General features: G+C 35.0%; 1 non-coding gene across 1 annotated transcript; it reads left to right on the top strand.

Annotated features, from left to right (window-relative positions):
• Nucleotides 1-6,894: 6,894 nt before the first annotated feature.
• Nucleotides 6,895-7,025, top strand: LOC123463876. The gene has a single exon (XR_006639247.1). It is a non-coding gene; the product is annotated as a small nucleolar RNA SNORA33 (small nucleolar RNA).
• The last annotated feature ends 6,950 nt before the right edge of the window (nt 7,026-13,975 follow it).

The following is a 13,975-nucleotide window of genomic DNA, read 5'->3' on the forward strand; positions in this document are numbered from 1 at the left end:
GCATCTTTGGTAGATTCAGGTTAGGTGCTCAAGATGTCAATCACTCCCCTTTCTACTTTCTTGTCACTTATTTGACCTACTAAGAGACAGTAATGGTAGGTAATATGTTCAAACAAAAATATATATTAAATTTTCAATAGTAAAATAAAAATAATATGTAAAAAAGGACTAAATTATATTTTATAAAAGGAAAACAGGAAAACTGTATGGACTAATTCATCAGAAGACTGAAGTGGACATATCATATACCACTTGCTATACAGTGAAGAGACATGAGTGAATTTTCCTGTTCAGGTCCCCTCTCAGCACCCCTATGGAGGTCTTTTGGCTTTAGAGCTTTACTGCTGCACTTCTACACTCTCAAAGTAAAATTATATAACCTATCTGAGTGAGAGCCAGCTCCGTTGGCCATTAGTCTGCTCATACGGTTGGATCACCTATGAAGTGCCTATAAAGCTATATTCAACGAACACTCTGTATTTGTGAAAATATCTTTGGAAAGCAAGAACTCAATCATCCCACACATTCTATATCCATTACTGTAGTATGATGATTCACTGAAATTTTGTTTCAAAAGCTAATCTGCATAAGAAGGACTACTTATACACAATATTTCTCTTCCTGAGTTGAGTGATTGATGACAGATAGTCCACATGCAATGACCATATCCACTTGGAGGAAGAACTACAATGCTAAAAGACTTACAGGTATTCTCTACCTTAGAAAAGAATTATTGGGCTGGAGAGATGGCTTAGAAGTTAAGGTGCTTGTCTAGGAAACTTAAGGATCCTGGTTTGACTCTCCAGTACACATGTAAGCCAGATGCACAAGGTGGTGCATGCATCTAGAGTTTGTTTGCAATGGCTGGAGGCACTGGCACACCTTTTTTTCTCTCTCTCTCCCTCTTTCTCTCAAACAAACAAATAAATAAATAAAATATTTTGAAAAATAAAAGAATTTCCTATTCATGGAGCTTCCTCAGCTTGTTCCAGGAACAATCAGTATCACTTTGTTTTCATGTAACCTGTAACACAATCTATGCCCATGATGTAGTTTTAGCTTCAGGGGAAATATCAGCCATCATCAAATACAAGTGTGAGCTTTCATGCACAAGTCATGGATTACAGGCTGTTTCTGAAATAGCACTCAATAAACACTTATTCCTAAAATTTATAATTTTTGGAATTTTCTGGTACTGATAATTTTTTGGAGCTAATGTCTCTCTTTTAAACCATAACACAGCTAAAGTAACAGAATGTTACCTCTGAAATTAGCTGAGAAAACTATAGTTTATTCCCTGCCCAATGCCTCTTACTATGTTGCTTGTTCTGGGAGAATCAGATAGTGCACAGTGAATTCTTCATGGCTGGACTCATGATGCAGTGAGGAACTGAAGTGTGCCTCAGCTGGCAACCAAGGAGCCAGTGGGAGTTTTAATGAAATTCCTGGAAAAGAACTCAATCTTGCCACCAAATACGTAAGTGAGCTTGTAAGCATATCCGCATTAGATGAGTCTTTAGATGACAGTGTAACCCTAACTAAAACTTGAGCTTTAAAAGAGACCTTGAACCAGCATTAAGCCATGCCATTCTTATTTTAATTCCCTAAGAACTATGCTAATTATCTATATGAAAGTAGATAAAAATATGCTAAATTTATCATAACTCTGTATCTGGGGTCATTGAACATATTGGAATTGGTAAATAATTATTCTTTTTGTTCTTCATATTTAATCCCATTTGAAAATATTACTGAAGATGTGTCAGAATAGGATCCAAGTGCTTTGGAAGGTCATCCATATTTTCAAATTTTTATCATATGATACAATTTGTATACAAATATTTATTAAAGTATGTACAATTTACCTATTTTAAATAAGTATATACTTATGAATACATATCTATAAATGTTTGTTACATATGTGTAGATATATTAATATCTCTTTATATACATTCAATTTCCTGACTGTGGTGTATTCATATGGCAGAGAAAACCAACAGTAAAAAAGCACTATTTCTGCATACTTTTGTCTCCAAGGGAAGTAGGTTTCTTTTGGTGTAGATTTATAATGCAATATATGACATTTCTTATAGTATTCCTTGCATACTGTACTTTGTGAGGAAAAAAAATGTTGGTACCATTGTTTTTAACTTCGCCATTTATGTTCAAAAAGTAATGGTAGATCCCTTTTTATTGCTACAAGACTAATGCTGGAAAAAAAAGAGGACTGGCATATTCATTAGATAACTGTAAGATTCCATTACTGTCATTTCACCCCAGTGAGCCTCAGCTCCCTGAATTGTAAAGTGGATTTCATATTCAAACTGCATATTGCTACACATTTATGGAGAAAAGTACAAACAATGTATGAAGTATACAGTAAGTGTATTATACACTATACTGAGGTAATATATGATGTATTTGAAGGATTGACATTGCTGATTCATATTAGATGAATTGTAAAAGAAAGTCTTTCCCATAGACAAGCACAAAGAAGATAGGAAAATATATATCACATATCACTTAAAGCTAGATTTCTTAACCAGGTGAAGAATGTCTCTTCAGGTTGTCAATAAATTTCCTGAAAATATGTACAGGACTTCACTCCTAGGTTATCAGTGAGAAAATGTGTGGATTGATGACTACATTCTTCAAGGGAAATCCACTTTCTTTACTAGATGCTCAGAGAACTTGTATTCAAGGACATGCCACAGTGTGCCTCTATGCAAAACTTCCTAGACAACTCTGTTTCTAGAAGAATCATAAACCACATGCTTGACTGAATCTCTCCATGTCAACAATCCAGATAAATAATGTTCAGTATTTTGACAGTGTGTAAAAGTATATTTTAAATGTAATCATGACTAGATACAACAGAAATACTTGAAAGTATGCCAAGTAGTGTTATTAAATCTTATGTTTGTGTGTTTTTATTTTGTTTTACACTGTAGTCAAATCTCTCTAAACTGATGAAAATCCTCCAGCTTCAGTTTCATGAGTGATAAGATTATAGGCATAAGCCATCAAACTCAGCCCAAATAGTTTTATTTTAAATATTCTTGAATGAAACTGAAATAATTAATAATATAAAATTAAATATATATGTATATATACTATATATTTATAAGATATAAATTTAAACCATAAATTGAAGTGGTTCTCTTTCAATAAGCATATAAAATTCAGACAATACCAAAAGAAAATAGGCCTAAGCAACTTTTAAATATATGCATACATTTCAGGAGAACTGTCCCTCAGTGCATTGGCACTGAGTGCATCCATCACTGTTTGTTTTTAACGTGGTAGATTCGTCAACATGAAAATGCAAGCTTCATTTATTTTCTGTATGTTTGCCACACACTAGAATGTGTCTCTTCTGTTTTTAGGCAAGGGCCAGTTGGTGAAGAAAATCTTCACTCCAGCAGATTATGCAGAATGAGTCCTCAAAGTTACCCATTCTTTTATATATGTCAAGATGTCCAGAGAAAGAAAAAAATCTTAGTCCGTTGGGGTGTGTAGTCTGTAGTCTGACTCTTAAGCCAGGGCTTTTCTGGAAACTTCCATTTCCGGATTTTTATTTACTTACAAATCCAAAAAAGGGGTGGGGGGTGGTTTCCAGGCTGATCTTAGAGGAACACATCATCTTTATTACAGGAGAGCTGGGAACCTGGAATTATTTGAAGAAGAAATGGGGAAGGAATTAGCATTCTCAGGAGAACCTAAAACACAAATCAAGTGCCAGGAGAGGTGTGCATTTGGAACACCCTAGGACATTCACATAGTAAGGCAAAGCCAGCTGGTATGCCTCCCACAACTGCTCACATGATGTCCTTCCCTCTAGCCGGCCAGGATCTGTGGCTGACAGGCCTAATCACAAACATGCTTTTAAAAATTATTTTTGGATTGCAAGAATACATCCAGTTGTGAAAGTGCCTTAAAGAAATTATCCATCAGGAGGAAACAGAAAAAAGGTTATTGAAAAAAATTAAGACACATTGTAATTAAAACTTTGAAAGGAAGGAGCAGAAAGTCAAATAATTAATATATGGGTAATCTGGGTAAGTAATGACAGAGAATTTCAAAAGATATTAAAGATAGGAATGGTTTCAGATACTCATTGAATCCCAGATACCACATCTAGATACCTATAAAGAAGTGACTTACCTAATATGATAAGGAGGGGCTCATTATTCCTTAGAGCAGTGTTATAATACAAAAATAGTGAAAATCATGGGATATGCCAGGGAACGTTAGAGAAGTAGCAACTGGCTTGTTTGAAAAGCAGTAATTAGAGACTCACCAAAACACCAGGTCTGTGATTCTTACAAGGCTTTCTAAAGCATCCAAAAGTCTCTGGAAAGGCTGGAGAGTGGCTCAGCATGTAAGGCACTTCCCTGAAAAGCCTAAGGACCCAAATTCAATTCTCCAGTAGCCACATAAAACCAGATGCACAAGGTAGCATATGCATCTGTGTTTCTTTTGCAGTTGCTGCAGGCCCTGGTGTGCCTATCTCCCATTTGCTTCTCACTTTCTCTCAAATAAATAAATAAATAAAATAAAATATTTTAAAATGTTACAAAACATCTATAGGAAACAAGGAGCTCCTTTTTAATATTTTGTTTTCATTTATTTATTTGAGAGAGAGAAAGAGGCAGATAGAGAGAGAATGGGTGTGTCAGGGTCTTTAGCCACTGCAAACTAACTGAATTCCAAATGCACATGCCACTTTGTTGATGTAGCTTATGTGGGTCCCAGGGGATCAAACCTGGGCCCCCAGGCTTTGCAGGGCAGCACCTTAACTGCTAAGCCATCTCTCTAGCCCATCAAGGAGCTCTTAAACACTTGCATGTTGGACTTTCTGAGCCTCACTCACTGCTAAAGAGTCTGGAAAACTCTTGTAAAGGTAGTTCTCCAAAATGAAATTCTTAATTTCATTGTGTACATCACAAGGAAGAGATGATAATAAGATCTAAGCATTTAATTCAAAATACTATGCAAATTTATAACAACTTTAGATAAAAATAAGAGATTATCTTAATAATCTTTGAGTATCTGTATGTAAATAAAAATACACAAAATTTAATAAATTCTACAATTTAAAATTGTAATGAGCAAGCATACATAACAAACTAATGAAATAGATACTAAGCAAAATTATGAAATAAATACTAAGTTTTAGAATTGTATATTTTTGATATATGTGGTTGTTAAAGTAACTGCACTCAAAATATACAAATAAGTTTTTTGAAGAATTAACAAAATCTAAATAATATTAAGGCAATGAGGGTATGGGGAAAACATTCCAAAAGTGGGAAAGCTAAATGTCCATTTAAATAAAGAATACCATAGGCTTCATTGTGATGGTTTGAGCGCAAAAATGTCCCCCATAGGTTCATATGTTTGAATACTTAGTCTCTAGCTATTGGTGATACTCTGGAAGGTTTTGGAAGCTTTTGGAGGTGGGACTTTGTTGGTGGAAGCAAGTTGTGAGCTGCTAGTGACCTGCTAGTGTTCATTGGTCTCGACTTTCTCCCTTCTAATGTGACAGTGTAACTCTGGCTTTCTCCTCATGCCATACTTTCCCCATTATTGTTATTTTCCCTCACAACTGTAAGACAGCAATAAATCCTTTCCTTCCTTAGCTGTTTTTGGTCTGGCTTTTTAGCCCATCAATGAGAAAGTAACTAATATGTTTACCTATTAAAAACAAAAATGTTATAGGTCAGTGCCCACTAATAAAAGGAAGAAAAAGATAATGAATATAACAGAGTTAGAGAGAAGAGATACACAGAGAGAAAGTGAAAGAAGCTATAGAAGATTAAGGTAACTCCCAGTGCCAGCATGTGGCCTTCATCCACAATGAGCTTTTGATCAGAGAGACCTACAAGAAAGACAGATTTTTGTCAGAGTACTTGATAACTCACCAAAGGCTAGTGGTAAGACTCTCCTGTCAAAAACACCATATGTGGTTGACACGTAAAATGAAATGCCATGGCTGGAAGGTGGAAGAGAGTCAGTCCCCAGACAGTCAGTGCATCTAGTGCCAGAAGGTATGACTGGGGGAAAATAACCAATATATGTCCAAGCAACTCATGGTCTAACATACTTAGCAAGAAATAACCTATTGTGATGTTCATACAAGTGAAATAGTAGCACACAGGCATGGTGGGAAACCAACCGCTCTTGATTTGGCTAATTGATCCCCTCAGTGGTACATGACCCATAGCTGGAGCTGGGAAACAAGTCAGAACCATATCCAAACATGAGCCTGCTCTCCATTATCAAGCTACTAGCAATTATGGGCTACAAGAGGGCCTACACCTATTAAATTCTGTATAAAACAAATAAGGATTATCCATTTTTCTGGTGTTAACTTTACTCTCCGTTGGAGAATCTTCTCTTTTTCAGATAGATGCAGATCCTAAGGAGAGAGCTACCCTAACATACCTCAATAGGGCCCCGGCTGAAACTAAGGAAAATTGGCTAAACAAGCAAGGGTTCTGTTTTCCTGATGAACCAGATACCAGCACAAGGGGGAAGGAGACCAACACAGAGAAAAATAACTCCTACCAAATCAGAGAGCCAGAGCCTCAGAGGCCCCCAGCACCCCATCACTGAAGCAGACCAAAAATGAACCCAACATGGCTCAGGGAAATTTTGTGGAAGAGGAGGCGGGAAGAATGTCAGAGCCAGATGTTGGGTCATGATATGCAGAGACATTTCTCCTACCCATAACTGTGGGCTAACTCCAGAATGCATGACCCATATACCTCAACAAGGAGGGACCAGAGGGAGGGGGTAGGACATGGATCAGCCTAACAATGGTACCAACTTGACTGTATACACTGAGTACAAAACTAATTAAAAAACAAGCAAATAAACAAAAACCTACTTTGACCAGCTAATTAATCTGCTTATTGGAATGTGTTTCCACAGAAATTTAGGAACAGCTGGCAATATTGATGCCATTTTAAGAGACATATAGACATCTGAGGTTATTACTGTCCCTCAAAATGGCTACAATATAATATACTCATAACTCAACAAGGAGGGGTCAGGGAAGGGGGTACTACAAGGATAAGCCTAACAATGGTACCAACTTGACTGTATTCACTAACACAAAACTAATTAATTATAAAAGTTAATATTTTTTTTACAAAAGACACAAAAGTTGTACTTACAGCAAAGCACTGCTTTATATTTAACAAGTTGTCAAAATAGGTCCAAAACTACAAATGGTAATGATGGTGACTAAAAGACCTATTTACTGTTTTGGGTAATATAAATTGGAAAAAATTTGATTTAGTCTATTAATATTAAAGACACATACTTGGTAACCCAATGACTTTACATTAATTTCTTATTAATACATAACCTAACAAAAGACTCATGCTTTTGTTGTTGTTGTTGTTGTTGTTGTTTTGGCAGACAGGCTATAAGAAAAACTCTAAACAGACAGACAAAGAGATAGACCATAGGGAAAACACTGTAGAGACAGACAAACAAGCCATAGGGAAAATCCTAGAGATATAGGCCAAATGGAAAACACCACACAGACAGACAGGTAATATGGAAAACAATAGAAAAGCAGGCCACAGGAAAAGTATTTCACAGACAGGCCACTGGTAAGACATCATTTGTTTGTGTCTTTCAGATTCTTTCAGGACATTCAACTCTAATAACAAGAGCTACAAGCTTTCTTTGCACAAACAGCAAAATGGTTTGAGATGATTCTGTTAATAGCCATATTTGTACACAAGTCCTGTCAAGTGTCATCTTTGATCAGGAAGAAAAGCACATTTCCTGAATTCTGTGGCTAAAAAAATAGAAAATATATTAATGCAAAACTAATATACTCTGTTATAATGGGCCAACTTGCACTCAAAGTTAATGAGATATTGAAAATCCCAGCTTATGTTTAATATGTGTAATTTTTCAGAAAACCCAAGATAATATGCTATTAGAAAATGACAAAACTATACTTTTCTTGATCCATAGCTTTTAGCAAGCCTGATTCCTACAATTAAAGCCTTCTTTTGAAACCTTTCTCCTCAATGTAACTTACAGGCAATACAATTCTTTTGTATTTAATCTACTTAAGTTTATCATCATTTAGTGCATTAATCATTTCCTAGTACCTGGCTCTCATAGAACTAGAGATGCTTTATAAGATATTTTGAATGTACAATTATAGAGCAGGCATTTTTTTAAATTTTATTTTTATTTAATCATTTGAGAGACGCAGGGAGAGAGAATGGGCGCGCCAGGGCCTCCAGCCACTGCAAATGAACTCTAGACGCGTGCGCCCCTTGTGCATCTGGCTCACGTGTGTCCTGGGGAATCGAGCCTCGAACCAGGGTCCTTAGGCTTCCCAGGCAAGAGCTTAACCGCTAAGCCATCTCTCCAGGCCTATAGCAGGCATTTTTGATTAGAAAAATTTACATTGATTCATCCAAATCCAAAAATTACACATTATATTACTTTGTTTTTTTATTAAACAAAAGTGAATAATTTTTGCTTAGGGAATTATTAGCACATTCTGTCATGTTCTGGTTCAACTTTATATTAAGTATCTTAACTTGCAATAGCATAATAAAAATAAAACTACAAACAATAGGTTGTGTGAAATAACCTATTGTGATATTTTCTTGATATTGGCAATAAGCTAGCTTCCCTTTCTTACCCTCCTTGCTATCTGAAACAGACACATACACACATGGTTACATAAATATACCATAATACCATTTTTATGAAAAACTTAAATGAGGGCCAGAGAGGTAGCAGAATGATTAAAGCCTAAGTTGGAACCTAAATTAGGCTTCCAGAGCCTATGTAAAGCCAGACATTGTAGCACACATCTGTAATCTCAGAACTTCTATAGATGAGAGGTAGAGACAAGAATTATCCAAGAAGCTTACAGGCCACCCTGGTGTACACAAATGTTAACAAGAAAAACCCTGCTTCAAATCATGTGGAAAGTGAGGACTGAAGCTCCAGGTTGCCCTCTAACATCTACCAGTGTATGTTGTACATGCATACCCATACTGAAACACACATTATATATACATGCACAGGAAGATTTTTAAAAATTAAATGAAATAGCATTTTAACAGTTAAGGGATATTAAATTACTATTCTAAGGTCCTTAGTTTTATATATGAAGGTTGTAACTTGGCAGTGAGAAGACAACTATTATAGTTCATTATTTTAGTTTGTTTCATTGTGATAGAACAGGCAGAAGCAAATGTCAAAGTGGGGATCAGATGAATCAGGAGTTTATTAACACAGACTGAAAGCTCTAGTGTGCCCATTCTCTCTACCTCTCTCTCCCAATCAAATAAAAATTTAAAATCTTTTACAAAAGATATACTTTTTATTCTGCTAATAATGAGATGAAATCATTTTGGGGTTTGGTGTCATATTGTGTGACACCAGTAACTGATCAATGAGTATAAGGAAATCAGGAATTTTATGAGAATTAATTTAAATATTATGGTGATGAACTCTTAGAAAGAGGCATACAACATTACAAGTAAGTAGGCAAATATACCTAGGTGAAGGCTTCTCCTGGTCTCCTGTCACCCCCAGGGAAGATGGGGATAGAGAAGGTTGAAGGAGCTTATGTAACAAAGCAATACCTAGGAACAATGCTGTCCATGGAGGCACTGAGTGAGCTACTAGTAAGGAGGGACCAGCACCATGTATACTTCATTATGGATATTTTAGGAGTCTTCATGAATATTTATGAGGTAGCTGGCTTATCTTGGGAGGAAGGTGATCCTTTTTCACCTTCTAAATATGATGGGCCAAATATTCATTTTAGGATATTTCTTCCCATTTTCCTTTAGAAAGCTACAAATGACTAAGATGGTTAAAAAACACAATACAAATGATACTATAATAAGGTGGTAATAACCTAATTTACCCACCTGGAAATCTGTGACACTGGTTCCTGATTTGTCTTCTGATGTTTTTGGAAAGTGGGAAAGTGCCTTTGTCATGTAGTGGGACTCTCAAAACTGTTGATTATTCCTTTCCGTGTGCACCACCGTGTGCATCTGGCTTATGTGGGTCCTGGGGAATTAACCTGGGTCCTTTGGCTTTGCAGGCAAATGCCTTAACCACTAAGCCATCTCTCTAGCCCAAAAATTGTATCTTTACTCTCCTGAATATATATTTTCATCAGTTGCAAAGTATTCAGAAATATTTTTAAGCTTTTACTTCTGATGTTGTCATATACAAAGATTCATACAATTTTTACTATCTAAATTGCCATTTATAGTGCTTGTGAATCTCATATATTTAAAACAATACCAACTAAATACTATATGAGTTTATTAAATATTATCTCTTCTGTCTTTTCCTTTCTCTCTTGCTGTTCTCTCTGTTATCCTTTTTTCATTCAAAATTGCTCTTCTCTCCATACTTTAACTCATTCTTAAACATTTTCACAATTGAATCAGATTACTTCACTGTTTGCACATGTATACTATAGTGGTGATATGATCAAAGTCAAAGGATCTAGCTCCTGTAATAGAACAGTATCTACAGTTTAGAGCAGTGACCTTTGAGGTGCGGACACTGCCATTCTCAATGCAGAGAATCACCAGAGCTCCTACTCCTTTGTCTAGCCTGTAACCACCACTGTTATCAAGAACATCTTTGATGTTATGATTATCATTGTGATGAGAAAAATGGTCATCATACATGAAAAGGATTGAAAGGGTGAAAACCTAGAACACACTAAATACTTTAAAAATACCAAAGGTTTCCAGCCTGTTAGGATTGGTGTTTAGGGAGAATCATAAGAGAGAGAATTGACTTTAACAAGCATGCCTAAATTTTCTTTGAAATTCTTCTCCAAACGCTCCAGAATCTTTATGCTTACACTCCCTAGATATGATGACCACAATCGATTCTCATTTATAACAATTTTTTTCCAGTTAAATATGATTTAGGTCAAGTCTGAAAAGCAACCTGATGTGTTAAAATACAAGTAATCAACAGGAAGGACAGAAGATTAAGGTTGTTGGTCAATATGAATAAAATATGCTGAGAGTCAATATGTAATAAAATCTCTCTGTTTTGAATAAATTTTCATAAAATCCAATATCTAACTCTATATTCAGTATAGACATGAAAATAATCCTAAGTAAAACATGTGACCAGCTGGGTGTTAAAACAAAACACAATTAACATTGTTCCAGAAATGCCAAGAAGGTTTAAAATCAATTTAAAATGAATTAACACTTAACCCAATATCTAGTTCACATTAAGCATTAAACAAATTAATAACCATCTGTAATGATCTTACCCCTCAGAATATACTATATCATATAAACAAACTGGGAGGCTATTCAAAGAATGACCTCAGTAAATATTAATATTATCAAGAAAATAATCTCCATAAAGTCCAGGATCCTTTTTACAAAATTGCTCACCTGATTCTTTATCAGCTAAAAATATTTACCTAAAATTGATGTTAAGCATGAACATGGGCTTTGAGGATGGCTGAGTGGATAAGACACTTGCCACACAAGCTTGTAGACCAGGGTTCACCTCTCCACAACAATATAAATGATGGATGTGTGTGGGATTACTGTACAATGCCTTATCTTGAGGGATGTAGAGATAAGGACTCCTAGACCAAGTGTGGCAGCTCAACTCGCCAAATCAGTGAGTTCTGAGTTCCAATGAGAGACCAGAAGTGGCCCAGCATTGACCTCTGGCCTCCAAATGTGCACCCATAAACACATCAAACACATGTGCCCATATAGGTGTGAACTCACATATGTACATGCACCACACCATACAGATGAACACATACATAAATATGACCATAAAGCACTCCAATTTTATTTATGATCAAAGGTCACAAAGACGCCACCTTCATTTGTCAAGGCCAAAGAGTCACATTAGTGCAGTCTCAGTGGGAAAAATAATTTAATAACTACAGGAAAAGTTTAACTTAATAATTTAAAAGATGAGCTACATTTAAACACAATATTGATAGTTTATTAAGATATTTGATTATGATATTTAAAAATGAATGTTTTCTATTTTCCAGACATTTGAAGAGCCACAAAACATTCTCAAACATAGTATACTGAAAATCTTAAATATATTACATTCTAAATATAAAAATACATATATTTTATGTGATTAAGGTAAGTAATTCCAACAATATGGAATATATTTTTCAATTAATGTAATGGGGTTAGTTAAGGCTGTAAATCTTAGAAAAATCTATAAAGTTATAATGTATACAGTATAAAAAGTAAGAATCATGTTGAAATATTCAAGAGAGTTTCCAAGAATTTAATTGTATACTCATGCACATATTTGTATAGCTGTGACTTTGTGTGAAAATAAGCAAAGGGGATAAGATAATACAAAATAAAAGTCTGAGTTTATTCCATGAGCATTTTAGAAAACACTGTTTAACTTAATTTTTTTTTCTTAATGGCATGATTTGAATTAAGACAGAAAGGATGATTGATTGCCATCATTAATGGCCTAGGGAAAAAGATCTACATCCACAACTGAGTAGACTTTTATGAGGTTTTCACAGAAGGACTTTTATTGCAAAACTATTGGCCAAGTGTGGGTAAATTTTAAAGAATAACAATGAATAATAAGGGTGGATGGAACTGTTAGAGACCCTATGAATATTAGATCATGTGGCCCACAAAACTGTTTTCAAATTTGACACCAACAGCGAAATGACAAATTGTCTCCAGACTGATTAGCTTTTAGAAAGATCTATAGACTCACTGAAATCTTGTTAATTTGGGCATTATTAGGGTGAAACAACTATATAACTATTAATATAGACTACACCTAACCAACTGATTGCTGAATGAAGAAAAGTAGAAAATAATTATCCAAAAAATAAAATTATCCAGAAAATACCTGTATACCTTTAGAGAGTTCTAGAAAACCCTCAATAAGGGCTAGATATTGGCTAATATTAGCATGTTATTATTAATTTGATTTTGGTGAGGTTATGTACTGATTATTTAATATTTCATTCATAATATAGATGCATAGAGGGACTAGAAAAAATTAATGTGTATGCTTGTTTTAAATGTATTCTAGATTATATTTCATATTATCTTTATATGTAAAAAATGAAATTAGAACAAGCAAACCAATCATAAAACAAAAAGACATGAATGTATTAATGAGATATGTGTATTAATGAGAGAAACTTCCAACTCCAGAAACAACCACTTAAGGAATAATTTTAGGGCAGGAAAGATGGCTTAGTAGTTTTGGTGCCTGCTTACAAAGCCTAAGGACCCCTGTTTCACTCTCCAGATCCCATGTTAGCCAGAGGCAAACACAAGGTCATGCATGCCCATTAGGTAGCAGTGCAGCACAAGCATCTGGAGTTCAATTGCAGTGGCTGAGGCCATGGCATGCCAATTCTTTCTCTCTCTTTGTATTTCACATTGAAAGAATAAAAAATTTTAAAAAAATGATCTTGTAGTTTAAACCATATTTTTGAATTTGAGATAAAATTATAGCAAAAATTCAAAAATGACAGGCAGAGAACAGTACCCTATATTTCTAAGTTTGAATATAAGTTAAGATGATCTTTATTGAAAGGAAACATTCAATATGAATAAAGTAAAAAAAAATGTATTCATATTTTCCTTCAGCAATTCTGTTCTTTATCATAAAGAAGACATTAGATATTACAATAAGATTACTTTTTAAAGTATATATTTTATTTATTTGCAAGCAGAGACAAAGAGAAAAGAGAGAGAAAGAGAGAGATGGAAGGAGGGAGAGAGAGAAAAATCAATGGGCACACTAGAGTCTCCTTCAGCTGCAAACAAACTCCAGATGCACATGCCACTTTGTACATCTGACTTTATATGGGTACTGGGAAATTGGACCCAGGTTGTTAGGCTTTGCAGGCAAGTGCCTAAACCATTTAGCCATCTTTCCAGTCCCAAAGATTTTTTTT

The sequence above is a fragment of the Jaculus jaculus genome, chromosome 9, assembly GCF_020740685.1.
Source record: "Jaculus jaculus isolate mJacJac1 chromosome 9, mJacJac1.mat.Y.cur, whole genome shotgun sequence".
NCBI lineage: Eukaryota > Metazoa > Chordata > Mammalia > Rodentia > Dipodidae > Jaculus > Jaculus jaculus.